Genomic DNA, 23,970 nt, shown 5'->3' with positions numbered 1-23,970 from the left:
CCCTTTATTGCCTAACATGGTGATTAGCATCATTCACTGGCACCAACTGCCAACTGAGGCTGCAATCTTGACCCTGACTGTCACTCACACCCTGTTTCTAATTATTCCCCAAAATGTGTCCATTTTGCCCTCCTGGCTGTGTCTTCCTCAATAACTTGAAGCTTACCATTACTCAAGCTCAGGTTTGCACCAACGCTTACACAGACTACTTCAAAAACTGCCCTCCTTGCTTCCAGGCTCACAGCCTCAGATCTTTCTTCCACGTTACTTTCAGAAAGTTCATTCTGATAGGCAGATTTTCTCATTTCATTCTCCTGCTTAAAATCTTTTAATTGTTCCCCTTCACCCTCATATCAAGGTGCCGTTCAGCTCCCCAGTCTCCCACCTTGATGCCTGTTTCTTGCCCTTTCCACACCGATGCTCACATGTTACCATTCCACAACAGGCTGTGCTTTCTTGTCTACACAATTGTACCCATGCTGTTCTTCCACCCTGAAATCTCCCTCTACGTTGTACTCACCTGGTTACCTCTGCTCATGCCTCAGGTCTCAACAAAGGAGCTCTCTTTATGTGAATCCTTCCCTGACCCTCTCAGGCAAATTATTCTTGAATCCCAGTACCTAGCACAGTGCTGGTACAAGGAAGTGAGAAATACTTCCCACCAGCTCCCTGAATGGGGGTACTCAGTCCTCAAAAGGCTTTCCCTGATCCTTTCTTCCATCTGAATTAGCCTCCATCCCGGCTAACTGCTCTCTCAGTAAAATTGTCTTTATTTGCCTGGACTTGTGATGACTGGATTTAAATGTAAAGATATTAAAAATATAAACTTATCCCCAAAGTCTCAAGGCTTGAAGCAGAGATCCTCAGGCCAGCATCAATGCTCTTGTCTAGGCCTGTAGAGAAAGCCTCGGGACAGAAGTCTAATGAGGCCACATAAATCATCAGGCCAGAGTATGCCATTGCCAGGAGTCAAGGGCCGGGATCCAAATCGGGACCCAAGAACCACAGCAGGGCTAAAGCCTGGGAGAAGCAGCCATAAGAATCCCACTGTGCCTTTCTTTTCATCTCATCTTTGGGGCTGTGAGGCCAGTGATGAATCTAGAAGTTTGTGGTTTGTGCCAGCCCTATGAAATCACAGAATAGGGCTGATAATAGTTGTATAAGAAGGAAGACTGGGCATTGGTCTTAAATTGTGGTACATTAAATAACCATTTCTTTTTCTTGAATGAATCACTCTGTTTTTCTGCATCTTTTAGAGCATAGGCAAATGAGAAACAGGGACCTAAGGAAGAATAAAAATAAACCAATGATGAATTTTAATAAGGCCAATTCAGAAGAATGCAAATACTACTGCATGAATCTGGATAGGAGAAGGAAAAATGTTTTAAAAAGTGGTTATACAAAGAATGATAAAAATAGCAGTATAATGTATGGAAAAATGTTACACATGAAAAATAAGAAACCACTATGTCCTAACTTCCTTATTGGCTTGGTATCTGGTAATCATGTCACTCTTCTTCCTGAAATCCTCCAATGCTTCCCTAATATATTTGGAATAAAATCCAAAAACCTTAGTGTGACCTGGAAAGTCCTGAGATCTGCCCCCTGTCCACACTTCCAGCTGCACCTCACACCTCTCTTCTCTGTCACTGGATTCCGACCATACTAGCCTTTCCTCTGTTTTTCAAATACACTAAGTCCCTTCTTTCCTCAGGGCCTTTTGCAGATGTCTTCCCCTCTTCCTGGCATGGTCTTAAACCCCTGCCCCCAATTCTGTGCCAGCTTTTCCTCTGGGCTAGACTTGTCCCCACAATCCTCAAAAGGCTTTCCCTGATCCCTCTCTCCATCTAAATTAGCCTCTATCCCCATTAATCTTTCTTTCAGCCAAATTTTCCTTTATTGCTCAAATCAAAATTTGTAATCATATATTCATCCAGGTGGTTATTTTCTTGATATTTGAAATCTTCATAAGTGTAGGAACCATGCCCATTTGCTTAGTGCTAGACAGTAGGCAGGACACCTGGTGGCTCAGTTGGTTGACTGTCCAACTCTTGATTTTGGCTCAGGTCATGATCTCATGGTTATGAGATTGAGCCCGGTATCTGGCTCTGCACTGACAGCACAGACCTGCTTGGGATTCTCTCTCCCTCTCTCTCTACCCCTCTACCACACATGCTCTCACTCTCTCAAAATAAACACTTTTTTAAAATTTTTTAATGTTTATTTTTGAGAGAGAGACTGATAGAACATGAGCAGGGAGGGGCAGAGAGAGAGGGAGACACAGAATCCAAAGCAGGTTCTAGGCTCTGAGCTGTCAGCACAGAGCCTGATAAAGGGCTCAAACTCATAAACTGTGAGGTCATGACCTGAGCTGAAGTTAGCCGCTTAACTGACTGAGCCACCCAGGTACCCCAATAAAGAAACATTTTTTTTAAAGCCTCTGGGGCTTCAACTTAGGACATAGGTATTGCTTTTAAGTGCCCCCAGATGAATGTAATGTTCAGGTAGACTTGAACTCTAAAGAGAGTTGGTAAAAAATGGTGGAACAGCCTTATCCCCAACCCCAAACTAGTTACATATGCAGAATGCTGTGGAAGAGAGAGAAGAAGGGGAAGTTACCAGGATCTCAGTGTTTATCATCTGAGTTTGTCCCCCACCACGACCGAAAGATATTTGTGTATTTGTGCTTTCTACCCAACCTCTGCCATGCTCAGAGGGGAGGTGGGGCTCTAATATTGTGTGTAAATATCACAGTCTTGTTGGAAGACCCCAGATGGACATTTGCTTAGGCAGAGGATGTGTTGATTTACCCAGCCTCTGCCCAAGCAGGGGAGAAGAAGATGGCACAAGAAGGCAGGGCAAAGGTAGAGGGTGAGACGGAGGAGTCTGCACTGCCACTGTTCGGCCTGAATTTCCCACGCACCGTGGACTATCACACCAGTATGATTAAGCTGGAGTCTTTGGGTTATTGCTCCACCCAAGAGAGAGAAAAGCTGACTGAGAGAATCCTAACAGTCAGTGGGGGCTGGGAAGGGGGTGGAGAGGGTGAAATGTTGGTGAGGATAGCTGAGGAGGGATAAGGAAGGTCAGCAGGAGCGGGCCCTCAGGGCAGGGCAGTGGGGAAGCACTGAGAGCCTTTTTTTTTTTTTTTTTTTTTTAAATTTTTTTTTAAGTTTTATTTATTTCTGACAGAGAGACAGCATGAACAGGGCAGGGTCAGAGAGAGAAGGAGACACAGAATCTGAAACAGGCTCCAGGCTCTGAGCTGTCAGCACAGAGCCCGACATGGGGCCCGAACCCACGAACTGCGAGATCATGACCTGAGCCAAAGTCGGACGCTTAACCGACTGAGCCACCCAGGTGCCCCCTGAGAGCCTTTTGAAGAGCTCTCATGGATGTCCTGTGAGGGAGCCGGAGGATTTTGAGGTTAATTCAGAATTAGACAGAAAAGAAGTGGGAGCCAGCAGACAGGGGAGCTTAAGAGCAGCTGGCTGTGTGAGAGGCCCTCGTCACTTGTCAATTCCTTCTCAGCACAACGGAATAGCTGGTGTAACCCTGGCTGCTTGGTAGCATCACCTGGGAGCTTCTCAAATTATTGTTACTCAGACCTCACCCCAGACACCTCACCTCGAGTCTGCCTGACTCTAATACCCATGTCACATTACCTCCCAAAGACATGGTGCAGGGCATCTCCCTTCTAGAGCCCCTCTCCCATCTGGGGCACCAGTCACCCATCAGAGGTGAGCCAGAGCCCAAGACCTGCCTTCAAAACCAAGCCACTAGCCATGGGTTCCTACGGCTTCTCCACACTGAGTAGAAACATATGACAGCATAGACAGAGGCAAGCGGGAGAGATTACAAAGTAAATTTAAGAGAGTGCAAGAAAAACATGACAAATGAAAGTCATACAGTGAGAGAATGGGAGGGTCGCCTGGGGGCTCGTAGGGCTTATTTTGCATGTGCACAAGGAGTGAGTTATTAGCAATAGCAACAATAGGACTTTCTCAGAAATGGAAGATGCCTTTTACTAAAAGAGAAAGTAAACATTACTTAGAACAAATCTCATATCATACCTTAATGTTTACAAAGGAGACAGAGGGAGAGAGGGCAGGAAAGAACAGATTTCCCAGGGGAGGAAATTGCAATGAGAACAAGTAATCTGGATCAAGCCAGAGCATGTTTGAACAAAAAGAATACCCGAGGACAGAGGAAACGCTAAGGATAAGATAGGATTTTACAGAGCAGAAACCCCTACTAGATGGGGTTTAGACTGTTTTAAAGTGGCGAATGTAGTCAAATGCCAGAGCAAGAAGTTCTATAAATGAATGCTATTTCCTACAGGTTTTGATGCAGAATAAATGTTTTAAAATTAAAGACAGCTTTAACTTCCAATTAGGGGAATGGTTAAGTAAATCATAGTGCACAGCATGAGATGGAATACTATGCTACCTTTAAAAGAGGCGCAGATGACAGTGGCTCAATCATGTGACACTTGATTTTGGCTCAGGTCATGATCCCATGGTTTGTGAGATGGAGGCCCATGTTGAGCCCCCTATCAGTCTCCACACTGACAGCATGGAGCCTGCTTGAGATTCTCTCTCTCCTTCTCTCTCTGCCCTTCCCCTGCTCATGTGCAATGTTTCTCTCTCTCTCTCTCTCTCTCTCTCTCTCTCAAAATAAATAGACATTAAAAAAAAGATGCAGATGACACAAACCCAGGATAATAAAGACTGATTAAGGTTTAAAGAAACAGGACACAAACTCTGTGTGCTTACAACTATGTGAAAAATGTGTATTTTCTTGTATACTTCTTTGCTGCCAATTTCTAAATTTTAATCCACGAATATATATTATGTTGGTAATAAGAGAATTGAAAGATATAGATAATTTATAATCTGATAGCCTTCTTTCATGTTTTAGATCCTTTTTTCCCCACCTATGTGCTCACGGAAGATACTTTGGACACCACTCCTTGGTTCCTGGCTATTTACCTCTCCCCAGGCTACAAGCACTGCTCTTTACGTTTCGGGCCTCCTCCCAGTGCTGCACTTGCCAAGCATTTTGTTACTCCAATGGCTTGTTTTCTGATGACACCATATCAATTTCAAGGCAGTCTCTTAGAATACCCTGACTGCTAGATAGGCATCCTCCAACATTTAGCACATATTGTTTTCCATATAGTTTGTATTAGTTTTCTTTTTTTTAATTTTTAAAATGTTTTATTTATTTTTGAGACAGAGAAAGAGAGAGACAGCATGAGCAGGGGAGAGTCAGAGGGAGAAGGAGACACAGAATTGGAAACAGGCTCCAGGCTCTGAGCTAGCTGTCAGCACAGAGCCCGACGCGGGGCTTGAACCCACGAACCGTGAGATCGTGACCTGAGCCGAAGTCAGACACTTAACCCACTGAGCCACCCAGGCGCCCCTGCATTAGTTTTCTATTGCTGAGAAACAAACTAGTACAGATGTGGTGGCTTGGAATAATTCTTTTATTATCCCATGGTTTCTGTGGGTCAGGAATCCAGGTATGGATTAATTGGGTCTTCAAACTAGGGTCTCTCAAGGCTGAAGTAGAAGTATTTTTGACTCAGGGTTTTTTTCAAGGTCAGTTTTTGTTGTTGTTGTTTGCTTGCTTGCTTGTTTGATTGTTTTGCCAGAATTCAGTCTTTTAGAGATTTGGGGACCAACCCACCTTTTTGGGCTGTTGATTGGCTAGGGATTACTCTTACCATCTAGAGGCTACTTCCATGTGGCCCTCTCACAGTATGTCTGCTTACTTCTTCAGGCCAGTGGAGAGTAGCTGCTGTTGTTTTGTGTATCTTTTAGAGGCTCATCTGATTAGGTAAGGACCACCCAAGATAACCTTTTGAGTAGCTCAATGTTGACTGAATAGTTTCCTTATTTATACCTATGCCACATAATTTAACTGAATTATGAGACTGTTGTTTTATTGTATATAAATTATATACAGCGGTGTACCCCAAGGGATGGTAATCTTGGGATCCATATCAGAATTTTGCCTGTCGCATGATGACAGAGGTAAATTAAGGGTACTACAAATATTGGATTAGAATTTATTTAAAATATAATTTAACTGAAATTTATAATAAAAGTAATACCTTCTTAATATATTACATGGCACTTTTACACATATTTCAACATTGTCTTGCCATTTATGTTTGCTTAAAGAATTTCCCAAGAATGTAAAGTAAGCTTACTTTAAAAAAAGAAGCACCATTTGCAATAGTTGTCTCTGGTAATCTGGATTTTCGTGATACTGTAAAACCAAAGAAGGAATAAAAGAATCAACCAAGTAACCAAACATAGCCTGGAGATAAATTAGAGGCTGACGAGAATAAAGGGATATTTACAATTTTTCGTGGTGGAGGGATTACATTTCAGATTTCCTTTGAAACAAAATGTCCTGCTGTTAAAAAACTGAAAAATTTTCAGAAGCATCTACTGAGGTAGGGTAGGGGTATGTGATGTGTATTGAAGCAGTGAAAAGTTGATATTTCCTGGCCCTGTCTGGGGTTAAGAGAAGGCCTGCTCTCTTACCTCATAGCCAAGTAGCACTCCAGTGTTTCCAAGCCAGTTGGAAAAACAGCATTGGTTAGCACTTTTATGACACTTCCTGTGTGTCAGGCATAGTTCAAAGCTCTTTTTATGAACTAACCCACTGAGTCCTTCCAATAATTCTACAAGGTATGTGTACTATTACTATTATTGTTGCAGGTTGAAGCCATTATCTTGTTTTTATTTTCATCTTTTCTGCTTGGCTGCTCTATTCTCCTTTCCTTTGCAACAATGTAGCCCTTACTTCCCATTCTCTTATTTGCATCAGCCATTTTGTGTGCTGTCTCTGGTCTTCTGGTTAACTTTCTTACCTGTAAGCATTTAACTCTTTTGTGACAAACCTTTCCATCGTCTCTACTAGTACTCAATCTATTCTATGCTCATTTTTAATTAGATGAGAGCCACATTCCCTTATGTTTCTTGGAATGGCCTTGTGGACAGTGCAGTCTCCTGGACACCTCCACCATTTGCAACAGAACCAATTTTAGAGCACTTTGCTCTAAAACTCTTAATCTAAATCTTGGCTGCAAGTGGCTGAAACCCAACTCAAATGATCTGAAGCATAAAATAATATATTAGTTCTTGTAGATTTTAAGGGTAGTGAAGGCTCACAGAAATGAGCTCACAAAAGCAGCTCAAGAGGATACAGTAACTTAAAGAACTTTAAGCATCAAAGTCTCAGAGACAAGAACTATGGACTCCTTTCTTGACTGGCCTCTGCTTGGCTTCATGTTGCAGCATGGCTGTCTCCATATGGCAGAGAAGACTGCCTTCACTAGCTCCAGGGCTGCCTCATCTCCTTTGACCCAACACCACAGCAAGAGGGCTTTTTTCATCCAGCATCTGAGCATCACTTTCAGGGAAAGGTTTGCATTGGCCTATTTTGGGAGGTCTGTGATTGGCCCAGCCCAGGTGAGCTTCTCCATGTGTTTCAGAGGTAAAGGTGAAACTATGCCTGTAGGTTCACTGAGAGTATTGGAGCTTCTCAAAGGAAAGCCAGCTGTGGTTCAGAGGGGAAGGGGAATCATTCTAGGTGGCAAATTCTCTAGCTGCCACTGACCAATAGCAGTAGGGAGGTCTTCAAATATAACTTAGCCTCCATTAAAGTGTCTAAATAATTTTCTCCCTAACACTCAGTTTTCACTTGTGTGACATGATTTAAGATATGGTTTGTGCTGAATGCAAACTGTAGAACACAATTCAGCAAAAGAATCACAGTGCTCCCCAAGCCATATTGGGCTTTTTGATGGTGCAAACCCTTAAATTAAAAATCACTGAGAATCAGTGGACATTTTCTGTACAGGGACAGGAAGATCTCAGCCTCAGGGGGGAGAAAGCTAAAGGAGTTGGCACAAGGAGCCAGAGTAGGGCCTTGTTGAGCCTCCAGTTACATTTGATATATTATTACTATTTAAGGTGATGATGTATACAGCAGATACAGTGCACCATTGCCTGGAGAGTACAGAGCTTGATGGGGGATGTCAGAATGCCACTTGAGTAGGAGACTGAAGGTGTCTCAACAAGTGATAAGGGTACTTTTTTGCCTTTGTCAGGAATCAGCAACACAGCCAGTGCATTCTGTGCTCCATTGCTGGTTTTGCTACAATTAACAATCAAGGGTCTGGAGGTAACTAAAGAAAGGGAATGAGGTGGGACTGGGGAAGGGGGAAAAGGCATTCACGAAATACTTTACTCATTTGAATTTGGAAAAAGAGTTTTGGGATTTTCTCATAGGACCACACCTTTAAAGCCTTCCTCTGGGTAAAATCAAGATGAACTATTTGCTTACTGCTTATACCTTAAGGAGGGTGGGGGGGTATTCTTTCTAAGAGCTTCTGAAATCCTCTTTTCAAGGAAGTCTCTCTCATAAAAAAGACAATAGGATGTTTGTAGTTTCCTTCCTTCCTTCCTTCCTTCCTTCCTTCCTTCCTGCCTTCCTGCCTTCCTGCCTTCCTGCCTTCCTGCCTTCCTGCCTTTTTTCTTGGTAAATTCTCACTGATAGTAGTTCAGATCCATGCTTTGTGTTGTTTAGTTTTCTTTTCTGCAGAAATGCAATGCTTGGACATGTTATGAACTTAGCAAAGAAAAAGAATATGCTTTTTAAAAAATTTAGTACCCCAAATTTGGAACCCAGAAAATTGGAATCTATGAAGAATGCACATCTAAATCTTTAACTTGGCACCTCCAGGGGGTTGTGGGTGGGAGCGGGGTGGGGTGGGGGGATGTAATTCAAATACCAGCCTGGAGGAATCATTTCGATTACGATGTAAGAAATGTAAGAAGTTATTGTAATGAGGTCAGTTCTGGTCCTTATGTTATTAGCCGACCAGTGAGGATGCAGACGAGGTGGAACAGAAATTAATTAGAGTATTATGGGGGCTTTACAATCTAAGGTATTCAGAAACTTAGCAAAACTAGGTCTGTGTTCTTAAAAAAAAGATTATAGAGAGACCTTATTAAAGCACAGAAGGCTCAGCTATTTAAGATGGTGACATACATAGAGGCAGGAATGTGCAAAGAGAAGCTGAAAGGCAGCCAGGCCCTGAAGGAATTTCAGTGGAATTTCTTCACCGGAGGAGTAGTTAATAAATAGAGCAGATTTCTAAGGGCAGAAACTAGAGCAGCTACTACAAATAGTTTTTTTTTTTTTTTTAAAGGAAGGGAGTGATAGGAAGTTAGAGAGGAAAATGTTGAAACAAAGAAAACAAGCCTTTAGCTAGCAATCCCTGCCACCTCCCATGCAAAAATGTCTGCTCCCTGACATTGAGAATGTTGTATCATTTAATAATCATAAAACACACTGTGGGGTTGGCCTTGGGTGTTAGTTTTAGATTAATGCTAGATATTATTAAGAACTGCATGTAATATAATACTTTTCAAAAGTCTGAAAGACCATTTGCTTTGTCTTGCTGCCAGCATTTCTGCGATTTTCCATTGCACAGGAGGACAGAATGGAGGGCTAGAAATCCTTTTGTGCTCTGAGATGGTCTCTCCTCCCGCTTTGATGTGTTCCTCATAGTCTGATACAGGAAGCCTTCTCTGGGGCAGTTTTAATATACTGTGTGCTTATGAATCCAAGGCTCTGATGCTTTTATTTCTATTCTCCTCGATCAGGTAGGTTGGGATGGTTACTAGCTCATTGTGCACAGGGCTTTTATTCTTCAGATTGTCAGATGATGACAAAAAGGGAATGTATGTAAGTGTGTGCATCTTTGGGCCAACATGCCTGCAACTTCATCAATATGCAGATTTCTTTCCCCCCTCACCAATCAAAAAAAATTTTTTTACCAAGATTCAACTTGGCAAAAACCAACTTTAAAATTTGCCAATTGATTCATAGGATTGGAAGTGTTATCTGTTATTTCTGCTAGCAGTTCTCTCTGTGGGTCCCTCTCACTATCCATGAAAACTGAAATATTTCCCCCAAACCTTCAGATTTCATGGCAGAAGGATTCTGTCTGGGCAGCAGCCCCTGGTGAGGCTGACAGGTGTGTGGTGGACCGGCGTTGGAGCACTGCAGTGCTTCCCATACTGTGGGCCTCGTGATCACCTCGGAGGTTAAGAAAGATGCAGATTCCCGGGCTCCGGGCTCAGACCTACTGAAATAGAATTCTTGAGTTTGGGACCTGTGGATCTGCAATTGGTTTTCAGTCACACAGATGATTCTGAGACCTGCAGGCCCAGAGGACTGGGACGTGTCATTTGAGAAGAAGAAGACATGACAGGGGCTAAGGAGGAAATCTTACAGATATTTGTTTGCATTTCAGCTTTCGATTCCCAAACCTTGCTGGGAAGAACAATGGCAGGGGTCACAGTGGGTCCTGAGAAGCAGTGATTTGGGGATATCGGGTAAGCAGGATATGGAATTGTGAGAGTCTGAGCAGGAATAGCAGGGACCAAGTGACAGGTTTGCATTCTGGGAGTTTATTAGAAAATAGAAAATAAGTGATGACTGGAACATTCTGATATCATGTGTATTGGAGATCATTGATTGTAAATCTGGCAGACTCAAGCTCAAAACAATACACACAGGAAAAGCTATAGAGCGAGCTGGACCCAGAGGAGTTGAAAGTACGGCCAGTGATCTCTCTTGCAGTTCCCTTGGTTATGAGAGAGCAGGGTACCTCCATCAACCATCCCCCAGTCTGTACCAATGGAAAAGTTCCATATAGGAACTCAGGATGCACTCGCTGAAAGTAAAGTTGTAAAATGGAGTGGATGCGAGGCAGTCAAAATAAACTACTCTTTCAACCAAAAAGCAAACAAACCAAGGAGAATCAGTCTTACTATGTGAATAGCCAGCAGTCAGAGGCCCTTGGAGAAGCAGGATGAGGTGGGTGGTCAAAGGGCCAGATTAAAATCGGGAACTTCATAGGAACAGGGGCAGAAAGAGATACAGTTGACTGGAGGGCAGGCACTCTCTAGTTAAAGGAAGACCTGTCATCATGTTAATCTGCTTATAAAAGATGCAGGGGGCTGGCCTTTGCTCCTCTGCCACTAGACCGTTTCCAGTCTGTGATAGTTCCACATTGTGACTCCGCCCCGGGAAGGGGTTCCCTCTGCTGTGTAAACCTTCACTTCTGCTTGGTTCCCAGCTGAGACACTGTACAACCCCTTTCTTGCCTCGTCTGCCACTGCATTTCTCCATGTTTCCATGGGGACTGTTAAATTGCCAGGAGTTTCCACTCTTGCTTATTCCCCCCTGGGCCAACCTTGCTAGACTTATGGAACCCCATGGCTTAGGACAGCTATGCCAGCACCATGATTGGTTAAACAGGCCTTTGTGGATTGGCCTGGGAATCATACCACTGTTTATAATAATTCTTTTTTTCCTAGGGGGAAATTCTTTGAGTTCCAAACACCCCATTGACTGGTGACCTTTTAGAACACAGCAGTCCTATCGAGGCTCCACAGTGGGGTGAGATCACTAGGAGTCGTCAGAGCCAAGCTGGGAACAGCAAACCAAGGCCAGGCCAAGTTGGGGTTAGATGGTGAGCTAATAGCAGAGAGATTTTTGAAGCAGTAGAGATTTGAATGCCTAAGTGTGTGGATGAACCTGAGATTAGTCTTGCTGGGATAGGGGTCGGTCAGGGAGAGGGTGGGTGAAATGATAAGCAGACCAATGGAGGGAAATCAGGGTAAGTAAAATGTGCTGTGGAGCTAGAGATGTATGTTGGCAGTGCCTTTGTTATCTCACCCGCCTCTTGGGGCCTGACTGCTTTGAAGTGGCCACTGTTCTCTCACTGAGTAAATAAAACACAATCCCTAGGGATCCAGAGGCAGGGAGAGCTTATCAAGAGCAATGACTTGGTTGTCGGTACATATCTGTCATTACCATTTCCTCCACCCAGATCCCTCTGGCTCATCACTCAGATTCCCTGTTGCTGCTTCTTTCTCTCTTGGTTCCTCTTTCTCTCTTTCTTTTCAGAAAGAATTTCTTCAGTGAAACAGCACCAATTGTCCAACCTCTGTTTCTCTGTAACCATACTCTCTGCTTGCCCCATTGCAATGATGAATTGAGCTGCAAGGTAGAGCTTGGACTTCAGAGCAACTCCTCTACTTCTGCAATGGATTTCATCACCTCCTGCCTATTTGCAAGTGTACTTTTTCTCTCCTGCATCACCACCCACTGGAAGGCAAATTAAAATAAAAACATGCAATGTCTTCCACTTAGAAACTAACCATACCTTGACCCACCATTTCTCCCCAGCTTCTGTCCCATTTCTCTGCCTTTTAATAGCAAATTCCTTGAAAGAGTTGGTCTTTTCAGTATTCTTTAATTCTCTTCTCATTTTCTCTCTCCCTTTTCAGTTACAGCGTTATTGAAATAAAATTTACATGGCATAAAAGTCACACATTGAAAGCACTCAGTGATTTTTAGTATATTCACCAAGTTGTCAACCATCAGTATAATCAATTTTTTTAGTGTTTTATTTATTTTTGAGAGAGAGAGAGAGTGAGCAGGGAAGGGCCAAAGAGAGAGGGAAACACAGAATCTGAAGCAGGCTCCAGGCTCTGAGCTGTCAGCACAGAGTCCAATGTGGAGCCAAAGTCAGACGCTTAACTGACTGAGCCACCCAGGCACCCTCAGTATAATCAATTTTAGGACAATCTCATCACCTCAAGAAGAAATCCTTTACCTAATTAGTGATTTCTCCCCATTTTCCTCAATTTACCTCCAGGTCCTAAACAATCCTAGTCTACTTTCTGTCCCTTTAGTTTTGCCTATTGTAGACATTTCATATAAATGGAAACTCACAATGTATGGTCTATTGTGACTGGCTTCCTTCACTTAGCATATTTTTAAAGCTCATCTATAGTGAAACACGTATCAGTATTTCATTCCTCCTTATGTCCAAATAACATTCCATTGTATGGATGTCTTATTTCATTCATTACTTACCAGTTAATGAACATGGGGTTTGTTTCTTTTGGGGGGCTATTATGAATAATGTTGCTATGAACACTCATATACAAGTTTTTGTGTGAGCATAAGTTTTAATTTCTTTTTTATTTCTCAAGGTTTTGTGTGAATAACTGTGTAAATAATTTACATATCTAACAATGGAATTGCTGGGCCATGTAATAAATCCATGATTAACATTTTGAACAGCTGCCAGACTATTTTTCAACGTGACTGCACCATTTTACACTCCCATCAGCAATGTATGACGAGGATTCCAATTTCAACAGTTCTAGCCAACTCTTGTTTGTAATCTGTCTTTTTATTATGCCATCTTAGTTACTAGTAAGTGGTACTGATTTACATTTGATGTAATGATGGCCAATGGCTAATGATTTTGAGTATCCATTCATGTGTTTATTGGTTATTTTTTATTTTCTTTGGGGAAATGTTCATTCATATCCTTTGCCCATTATTTTTAAGTTTATTTATTTTTTTGAGAGAGAGAGAGAGAGACACGGTGGGGACAGAGAGAGAGGGAGAGAGAGAATCTCAAGCAGACACTGTACTATCAGTTTGATGCAGGGCTCAAACTCATGAACCATGAGTTCATGACCCAAGTTAAAACCAAGTGTCATATGCTCAACAGACCGAGCCACCCAAGTGCCTCTCCTTTGTCCAGTTTTTAATTGGGCTGTCTTTTTCTTATTGAGTTGTAAGAGTTCTCTATATATCCTATACATTTTTCTTGTCAGATATATGATTTGCTTCCATACTGTACGTTGTCTTTCCAGTTTCTTAATGATGTTTTCTGGAGCATGAAAGTTTTTAATTTTGATGAAGTCCAATTTATCTACTTTTTTTCTTTTGTTGTGTATACTTTTGATGTCATATCAAAAAAAGCTATTCATTAATGTAATCAAATTTATTCCTATGTTTCTTTTAAGTTTGGTAGTTTTTGATTCATTTAGTTTTTTAATTTACTTTGAGTTAATTTATGTATACAGTGTGAGGTAGGGGTCCAACTTTATTCTTTTGCATAAAGGCATCCAGTCATTCCATACCATTTGTTGAAAAAAAAAAAAAAAAACCATAGAATTGTCTTTGCACCCAGTTGAAAATCAATTGACCCTGAATTTATGGTTTATTTTCAGAGTCTTGGTCCTATTCCCTATATATATATATCCTCATAGAAGTACTGTATTGCCCTGCTTTAAGTTTTGAAATTGAGATGTGAGAGTCCTCCAACTTTGTTCTTTTTCAAGATTGTTTTGGCTTTTCTAGGTACCTTGGATTTTCTTTATTAATTTTAGTATCAGCTTATCAATTTCTACAAAGAAGTCACCTAAGATTTCTATAAAGATTGCACTAATTGCAAATTTGGAGGAGGATTGCCATTTGTAACATTATCTTCCAATTTGTGAATGTTCAATGTCTTTCCATTTATTTAGATCTTTAAAATTTCAAAAATGCTTTGTAGTTTTCAGAGTATGAATTTTACACTTTGTTAGGTTTACTTCTAAATATTTTATTCTGTGTCATGCTATTATAAATTAAATTGTTTTCTTAATTTTATTTTTATATGACCCATTGTTAGTGTTTAGATCTATAATTGCTTTTCACACATTGAGTCCTGCAATCTTGTTGATCTTGTTTATTAGTTCTAATCATTTTTAGTAGATTCCTTAGGATTTTTCTATATACAATCATTAAGATCCACATACAAGATTATGCTATTTGCAAATAGAGATAGTTTTACTTTTTCCTTTTCAGTGAGAATGACTTCTATTTAATTTTCCTACCTAATTGCCTTGGTTATAACCTCTACTATAATGTTGAATGGAAGTGGTGAGATCAGACATCGTTGTGTTGTTTCTGATATTAGGGAAAAGACTTTAAGTCTTTCACCATTATGTATCATATTAGCTGTGGGTTCTTTGTAAATGTCTTTCATTAGATTAAGGAATTTCCCTCTATGCCTTGTTTGTTGAGTGCTTTTAATATGAAGGAATATTGAATTTTGCCAATTGCTTTTTCTGTATCTATTGATATAATCATATGTTTTTTTTAATCTATTGATATGGTGTACTACATTAATCGATTATCAAACATTAAACTAAACTTACATTGATGTAATAAATACCATTTAGTTATGGAAAACAATCATTTTTATATGTTGCTAGATTCAGTTTGCTAGTATGGATTTTGAAGATTTTTGTGTCTATTTTTGTAACAGGTGTTAGTCTGTATTTTTCTTTTCTTGTAATGCCTTTGTCTAATTTTGAAATCAGGTCTCATAGAATGAGTTAGGAAGTGTGTATTCTCTGACTTCTTGGCAGATTTTGTGAAAGACTGGTGTTAATTCTTCTTTCAGTGCTCTGTAAAGTTTGGGTCTGAACTTAATTATTTGTGCTTTTTGATTACTAAATCAATTTTTTTCTGTGAGAGGTCTATTCAGATTTTCTTCTTCTTGAGTCAGTTTGAGTAGTTTATCTCTCACTAGGAATTTACCTATTTTAAGTTACCTAATTCATTGGCATAGAGTTGTTCATGATAATTCTAATAGTTCTTTGTATTTCAGTAAGACTGGTAGTTTTGTTCATTCTTTTGTTCCTCTTTTTACTAATTTGAATCTTCTCTCTTTTTACTTGGTGGGTCTAGAGAGTCTGCTAATTTCGTCCTTTCCAAAAAGCCAACTTTTGATATCATTGATTGTTTCCATTGTTTTCCTGTTCTTTATTTCACTAGTCTCTTGGAATTATTATTTCTTTCTTATTGCTTGTTTGGAGTTTAGTTTGCTCTCTTCTACTCACAGTTTCCATCCAGTTTATAAAAGTAGAAGGTTAAGTTATTGATTTGAAATCTTTCTTCCTTATAAGGTAGGTACTTACATGGATAAATTTCCCTCTAAGCACTGTTTTATCTGCATCTCCTATGTTTTGGTATGCAATATTTTCATTTTCATTCATCTCAAAGTATTTCTGTGAATTTCCTTTTTGATTTTTTTCCTTGACTTATTGGTTATTTAAAAGTGTATTGTTTAATTTCCATGTATTGGTGAATTTTCTAAATTTGTTACTGATTTTCAATTTCACTCCATAGTGCTTTGAGAAAAAAGCATTAAAAAGGCTTAAATGTGTATTTTTAAAGATTTTAATCATTTTAAATATGTTAGTGTTGTTTTATAGCCTACCATAGAAAGTTCTATGTGCATTTGAGAATGTGTAGACTGCTATTGTTGGATGTAATGTACTAAAGATGCTTATTTTGTTGGTTCACAGTGTTGTTCAAGTGTTTTACTTCCTTGTAGATCTTATATCTAGTTGTTCTATCCATATTTAAAGAGGGATATTGATGTCCCCATCAATTGTTGAATTATCTATTTCTCCTTTCAGTTCTGTCAATTCTTCCCTCATATAATTTGGAAGCCCTGTTTGGAGTGAATGTTTGTAATTGTTGCATCTTTCAGATGACTTGAGCTTTTTCAAAAAATAAAATGTTCCTCTTTATATGCAGCAATGTTGTCTGAAGTCTATTTTTTTCTGATATTAATATTGCCAGCTTTCTTTCAATACATTTATAACTTTCAATATAATGTGTGTCTCCTGAAGGTAGCATTTGGTGGAACCTTTTTGTTTTTAAATCCAAGCTAACAATCTCTGCCTTTTGATTATACTGTTTAATCCATTCATATTTAATATTATTATTGAACTAAGTGGATTTATATCTGCCATATTAATTCTTATTGTTTATATGTCTCATATCTTTTTTGTCTTATTTTTCCTCATAATTTCTTTTGCAATGAATAAATACTTTCTAGTATAGCATTTCTTTTAGTTATTTCTCATATATATATATATTTAGTTATTTTATTAATGGTTGTTCTAGGGCTTACCATATGCATCTTGACACTCCCATTCTTTTTGTTAACCTACTTAAGTGGACTTGCATGCCCATTATACCACTGAAAGTGCTCATCAAGAAACAGATTTTTGAATCCTATAATAAATTTTCGTCTTACTCAACCAGCATCTGATCCAGTGAATCTCTCCTATTTTGAATCTTTCTTCATGTGGTTTCTGATATACCACTTCTTCATTCTTTCCTCTTACATACTAACTCGCTTTCCATTCCCTTTGATAATTCCTTCTCTTTCTCCAGACATCAAAATATTGCAATGGTTCAGTGCTTACAACTGATCCTCTTCTCGTCTATCTTCTTCACTCATTAGCTATATATATTTCTCTATATACCAAGACTTCTAAGTTTTATCTTTATAACCAACCTTGCTCTAAACTTGAAACTCCACATCTTATTTCTTCTACATGTCTCCACTTGAAGTTTCATTTATTTTTAAGTTTTATTTATTTGAGAGAGAGTGTTCATGTGTGCGCATGCATGCACACACAAGCAAGGAAGGGCAGAGAGGAGACACAGAATTCCAAGCAGCCCAATGCGGGGCTGAAATCCATGAACCATGATATCATGACCAGAGCCGAGATCAACAGCTAAACACAAGTAGAACACTTAACTGACTGTGCCGCTCAGGCACACCCATAGTCATCTAAATTTTAACACATTTGAAAACAACTTGCCAAACTTGTTATACCCCCAGTTTCTACATCCAGTAAGTTCAACTTCATTTTTTTCCGGATACTTTTACCAGAAATCTTTTTTGGTCTCACACTCCACATCCCATGCATTAACAAGTCCTGTCAGCTCTCTACTCTCAAATTTATCTGAAATTTAAATACCTCTCCACTTTCTGCATTGTTACTGCTCTTATATAAGCCAAAATATCCCTTTATCTGGAATCCTGTAATTATCTCCTTCCACCATTTCCTTCCAAATTATATTCACAGAGCAGCTAGGGTGCTATTTTTAAAAAGATCATGTAGCTTATCTGTTGAACACTAGTATTTCTACATCGCATTTATAATAAAATGGATAATCCTTACTATTGTCTACTAGATCCTATATTATCTACGTAGTAGTTTTCCATTGCTGCATAATAGAGTATCTCAACACTTTGTGGCCTCAAACAATAGAAATTTATTATTTTTCAGTTTCTGTATGTCAGAGAAGACAGAACATCTTATGTAGATGCTTCTAGCTTGGAGTTTGCAATTGACATGCTGGACAATTTGACTGGGGCTGTGGTCATTTAAGGGCTTGGCTGAGGACAGAAGATATGCTTCTGAAGAGGTTCAGTCATATGCATGGCATGATAGGCTAGGTCTTGGTGAGAGGCCTCCATTTCTCCCCATATATTCTTCCTTGTATGTTGCTTGATGGTCTTTATAACATGACATGTACTTTTCTTCAGAATGAGTGACCCAAGAGAAAGGGCAAGCACAAGCTATCTTTTTTATGACCTAACCTCAGAAGTCACATAACATCCCTTTATCACATTCTATTTATTAGAACCAAGTCACTAAATCTGGTCCATATTTCCAGGGAGAAGAATTAGGCTCTCCTTTTTGAAGGGAGAGACATCACAGAATTTAATTTATAGACAAATGTAAAACTATCACAACTTGTTCTTCATCTTTTTTCTTTTGTTTTAAAGTTTATTTCTTTTGAGGGAGAGAGAGAGAGAGAGAGCGAGCGAGCGAGTAGGACGGGGAGAGAGATTGAGGGAGAGAGAAAATCCCAAGTAGGCTTAGCACTGTCAGCACAGAGCCCAATGCAAGGCTTAAACTCACAAACTGTGATGTCATGGCCTGAGTTGAAATCAAGAGTTAGATGCTTAGCCAACTGAACCACCCAGGCTCCCTCATATATTTTTTTTTTCTGATTTCATTTCTTTATCCTTCTCCTTGCGTGCTCAACCACAGCCGTGTTTGTCTTTACTATTCTTAAAACATGACAGAAATGTTACTACCTCAGAACATGCACATTTGCTGTACACTCCACCTGAGTTTCCCTCCAGACAGCCATGTGACTCATTTACTCACCTCTCATATCTCTGCTCAAACGTTACCTCATCATTGAGGGCTTTCCTGACCATTATAACTAAAATAGCATTTTCCCCTTCCACTTCTCTATCTGCTTTATTTTGCCTTGTTTTTTTTCTTCTAGTTCATATCACTACCTGAATATTTATGTATATATGTTCACAGACACCTACTCTACCTGCTCTTAAGTATAAACTCCCTTAAAGTAGGGATCTGGTGTTTTTTATTCATTCTTGTAATCCTATTACCTTGAACATTTGCCAGGCACATTGTAGATACTTGATACATATTTTTTTATTGATAGAACACATAAAATTACTGTGTTCATAATTATCTTGGTGAGCATATCTATCACACGATACAATGAGCATTTGGGGAATCACATTTTCAGTCAAGTAAGTGAGAAGAAGAGATTGTATGGATGGTTTTGCTAAACAACTTTTTTCTTAAATTTGGGCAGTATCTCCTCTTATATACTTACATGAAATTTTACCTAAAATGATAGTTATAGACCTTCAAATAACTTCAGGAAGTTAATTCCCAAACTTTCAAAAGGCTTTTGGGATTGTTATTAAATTACAGTATTTCAACAGAGCATCTATTATATAAGCATTTAAAATCATCATGCCTAAAAATTTTCTTTCTTTCCGCAAACTCCCTTAATGAGCACTCTACTATGAATACTGCTTTGATAGATAAGATAAAATGAATTAGCTCCAAAATTTTGAAAATGTATGGATGCATGCTCAGTTAGAAACTTTTTCATCACAAAAGTCTTCAAGTCAGTAACTTTTTGATGCTGTTTTGCTTTTTCATCTGAATTGTGTATTTAGTGAAAGAAACATATATTTGATATCTTTAGTATTTTCCTCTCTGGAAGTATTACCATTCTACTTGTATTAAGAAAAAATAAAACTTTGTGCTTGGCCTCAATGACTACTCATTAGATATAAATATTTTCTAACCATTTTATTTTATGTTTAATTTTTAAAATGTTTATTTAGTTTTGAGAGAGAGACGGAGGCAGGGACAGAGCATGAGCTGAGGAGGGGCAAAGAGAGAGAGATACAGAGACAGACACAAAAACTGAAGCAGGTTCCAGGCTCTGAGCTGTCAGCACAGAGCCTGACACGAAGCTTGAAATCACAAGCTGTGAGATCATGACCTGAGTTGAAGTCAGACTCTTAACGGGCTGAACCACCCACATGCCCCCTTCTAAACATTTTAAAGGACAGTTATTAGTAAAAATCACTCTATCATAGGAGGAAATAACATTTTTTTTTATCTTTCTTAGTGCTTGAGTGGTATTTTGTATCTTAAAATGGCTATATACATCTTGACTTTTTTCTATTTCAAATAAAATTGTGGTTTTTGTTAATAAAAAATTGTCAGTTTAAATTCTTTTGAAATAAACATGTTAACCTATATTATTTTCATTTTCTGGCTCTGCTAGCCAAACCCAAAAATGTAATAATCTTTTAATAGGTTTGTAGAGAACATTGTAATGCCAACCATGCATTACCAAGTTAGAGGATAAAATGTGTGTGCCTACATAATATATATACGTGTCTCCCCAATGGTCTCAAGGACATTTGCCACTGTAATTGTTTACAAGTAATAAGAAGCATACAACAAAAAGGGGGTGTTATTATATGCATATTTAGGGATATTTCACAGACCCTGATGTGCCCGAAGAGACTAGAAATAGATATGAAAATTAGGAAGTCTTCTTCATATCTAGTCTTTGCTTCTTTCAGGAGATGTCCCTTATTCTTCCATTTCTGTAGAATGGTTTTAGCTGCTACTCTAATATGGGTGACCCAGAGTTCCTGAATTATGATATCTCCATCCATAAGCCCACTCAGATCAGTTAGACTTCCCGAGTTCCAATTCCACACTCTCAAGAGAGAGAATCTGATTGGTTAGGAGTCTGTTTTGTTTTGTTTTTTTTTTAACCAATCAGTTCTGGCCAGTTTTGTGTGGTGTAGACATGCCTGCTTGGGTTTCAACCAGTGAACAAGGCAGGCAGATTTTAGAGAAGAGGGGGTAGGGGGCAATCCAACAGGTGCTCACTACTGCTTTTCTTTAAATGTGTATGTTTTTAAAACTTGAGAAGTGGTCTTACATATAATGATGCTATAACATTAATTTTGAAATTAAGCATTTTCTGTAAGCAAGCAGATTATTACACAGGTTAATATTGATCGAAGCCTCTCTTTCTACCTATATTCAATCATTCATCAAAAATCACTGATTTAAAAACGAATTCAGTTTACTATATACTGCCCCAGTGTGACTGCTCCCTAAGGCTGGCTAATGTTTGTTGAGTTTGATGTATGTGTTGGGCATATAGCTGTCTGTAAGACACTTAACATTACATTCAGTACTCATGATTTCCTATTTGTAGAAAACTGGGGCTCAATAAAACAAAATATCTTATCTATAGATACATTCTTAATTCGTCATGGGTTGGAATTCTAACACTTGTTACTATCTCTGATATTTCATTTACAAGTAATAAGGGATTAAACAATAAGGTAAATGGTACCATAAGGCACATCCAGAACATAGGACATTATATAGGACAACTAACCTAGTCTCTTTAACAAATGGATGTTATTTTTTTAAAAAAAGGATAGTGCTACATTAAAAGAATCTTAAGTGATATAGAAAAAATGCAATATGGTGTCCTGGATCAGATATTTCTTTAAACAAATCAACTGTAAAAGATATCGTTGGGTCATTGAGAAAATTTGAATGTTCTCAGAGTCAGTTAGGAAAAAATTTACTGAAATACTTGTCTGAAAAGGCAGATTTTTGGAACTTGGTGACAGATTGATCTCATTTGATAAAAATAAATATGTGTATATATAATGGGATCTGGAAGTACTGGCTCTAAGGTGTTAACATTGGTGATTTCTAAGTAGTAGGAATATGATATCTTAATTTTTTCATATGTGGTTCTCTGTATTTTAATTTGTTTTCACATTACACATGTACTGCTTATGCATTAATAAAATGCTATTTAAATTTTTTTAATGTTCGTTTATTTTGAGAGACAGAGAGAGAGAGAGAGAGACAGAGAGATAAAGTGTGAGCAGGGGAGGGGCAGAGAGAGAGGTAGACACAATCTGAAGTAGGCTAGGCTCTGAGCTGTCAGCACAGAGCTGATGCCAGGTTCAAACTCACAAACTATGAGATCATGACCCGAGATGGACACTTAACTGACTGAGCCACCCAGGTGCCCCTAAAACGCTATCTTTTTTTTTTTTTTTAAGAGAGTACAACCACTGGATTCTGGACCATGGCTCTGGTCCTGATTTAATACTGTGACTTTGGACACATTATTTACTTTTGTAAACCTTGCTTTTCTCAACTCTGAATTGGCATGGAACATAGGACACCTGCATACAGTTACTGTGAGTATCAGAGAGATAACAAATGGAAAGCGCATAACAAATTCTATAATCTAATCATGGCTTAATAAATGCTAATTATTATTACTATGCTCAAGTATTACCAACAAACATTTGAATGTAGCTTTTATCCAAGAAAATAATTCAACTTTGTGCTTAAAATCATGGCTTTGGGGCATATTGAGCCATGTTATAGAGTGAGATGTTCATGAATGAGTGTCCTTAGTTCAACGTGCTAAGGGCCATTCTTTATGACTTAACTGCAAATCAAATAAGCACACTGAACCAAAGCACACTCTGTTCCTAATGGTCTGTGGGATCCAGACACATGCCAATGCATGTAAAGCATCTGATGAACTTGGGAGTTTATCCAAAGCATGCTTCTCTTCAGAACCCATAATCATGCTTCAAAGATTTAGATTTCACAAAAAGGAGTTTCATGACGACAAGGGCACTACTACTTACTATTTATATTACAGAGCTGCACCATCTGTCTTAAAAACCACAATTTTGTAAATTTTTTTGATGACTTATTGTAAGATTGCCCTGCATATGTAGTTTGTGATGAAACCCTTCAGTGAAACCTCTTGTTGAATCAAAATCAACTATTAACGATTTAAAGAAAAAAGGCAGCATTCACATTCTGCTTGATGAGTCAAAGATGCAGGTTGCAAATTTCATGAGGTGAAGGTTGTTTCCATCAGACTGACATCTAGAATCTGTGTTACTATTTTAGATCACCTTGAACCAGGTACTCTTACTTGTCCACACGCCAGTAAGGCCCCTAGGAGTTGAATCAGGTTCAGAGGAAATATTAGCTCCACCCCTTACTCTTCACTCTCCTCTTTCCTTAAGACATCCTGGTAAACATCAGGAAAATATAATTCAGGAAAATGTAGAAATAAATGTAAGGTGGGTCCACTAAAGGTTAAAGAATGCTTATGAGGGAACTTTGTCTATTAATCAATTAATCAAATCAATACTGTGAGAGATAGCAAAAGACTAGAAGTGGAATACTCTGAACTTAAAGAAAAAAATAAGGTAATGATCTTCTTTATTGTTTAATTAATATCAATTGCTATTTCAACCCAGAAATCCCAGTAATTTAAACCAATACAAGTTTACTCCTTATTCCTCTCATAATCTGCTGAAGGGTTTCCTGGTCAGCAACCTTCTGTGGGATTAGTCAGGGACCCAGTCTCCTTCCATGTTATATGATCCTCACAATTACTTAGTATCTATTTTGGTCTGGAAGAAGCTTCTATCATGTTTATGGGGAAGAAATATACATGAACTATATGAAGGAAACTAGAAAATATGGTCCATGGCTGGGAAGTCATTTAATAGCAACTCAGCTAAATGTCTTTGGTTCCCTTTCCTTCTTTGCCACCTTTTAGGAGCAGATACCTCACATGTGAAGGTGGTAGTGATGGTAAAACATTTTATGGGTACATCAATAATATACTTTCACAAGCCTCAAGTTAATAATATGGTTATTGACATCACCAAGCATTACCCAATCCAATACACATTTGTTGAGAATCTAGTTGTGTCAGATTCTACTAGGTGCTAATGGAGAGAAGATGAATGGACTTGGTGTAATGAAAAGTGAGGAGACA

General features: G+C 38.8%; 1 long non-coding RNA gene across 3 annotated transcripts in view; it reads right to left on the bottom strand.

The window, feature by feature from the left end:
* LOC120235300 overlaps positions 1–23,970 on the bottom strand; it is a 63,121-nt gene that overhangs the window by 13,635 nt on the left and 25,516 nt on the right. The window lies entirely within an intron of this gene.

The sequence above is a fragment of the Hyaena hyaena genome, unplaced genomic scaffold (genome assembly GCF_003009895.1).
Source record: "Hyaena hyaena isolate Hyena2069 unplaced genomic scaffold, ASM300989v1 scaffold_126, whole genome shotgun sequence".
NCBI classification, from domain to species: Eukaryota; Metazoa; Chordata; class Mammalia; order Carnivora; family Hyaenidae; genus Hyaena; species Hyaena hyaena.
This window is presented reverse-complemented; position numbering and strand designations above follow the sequence as displayed.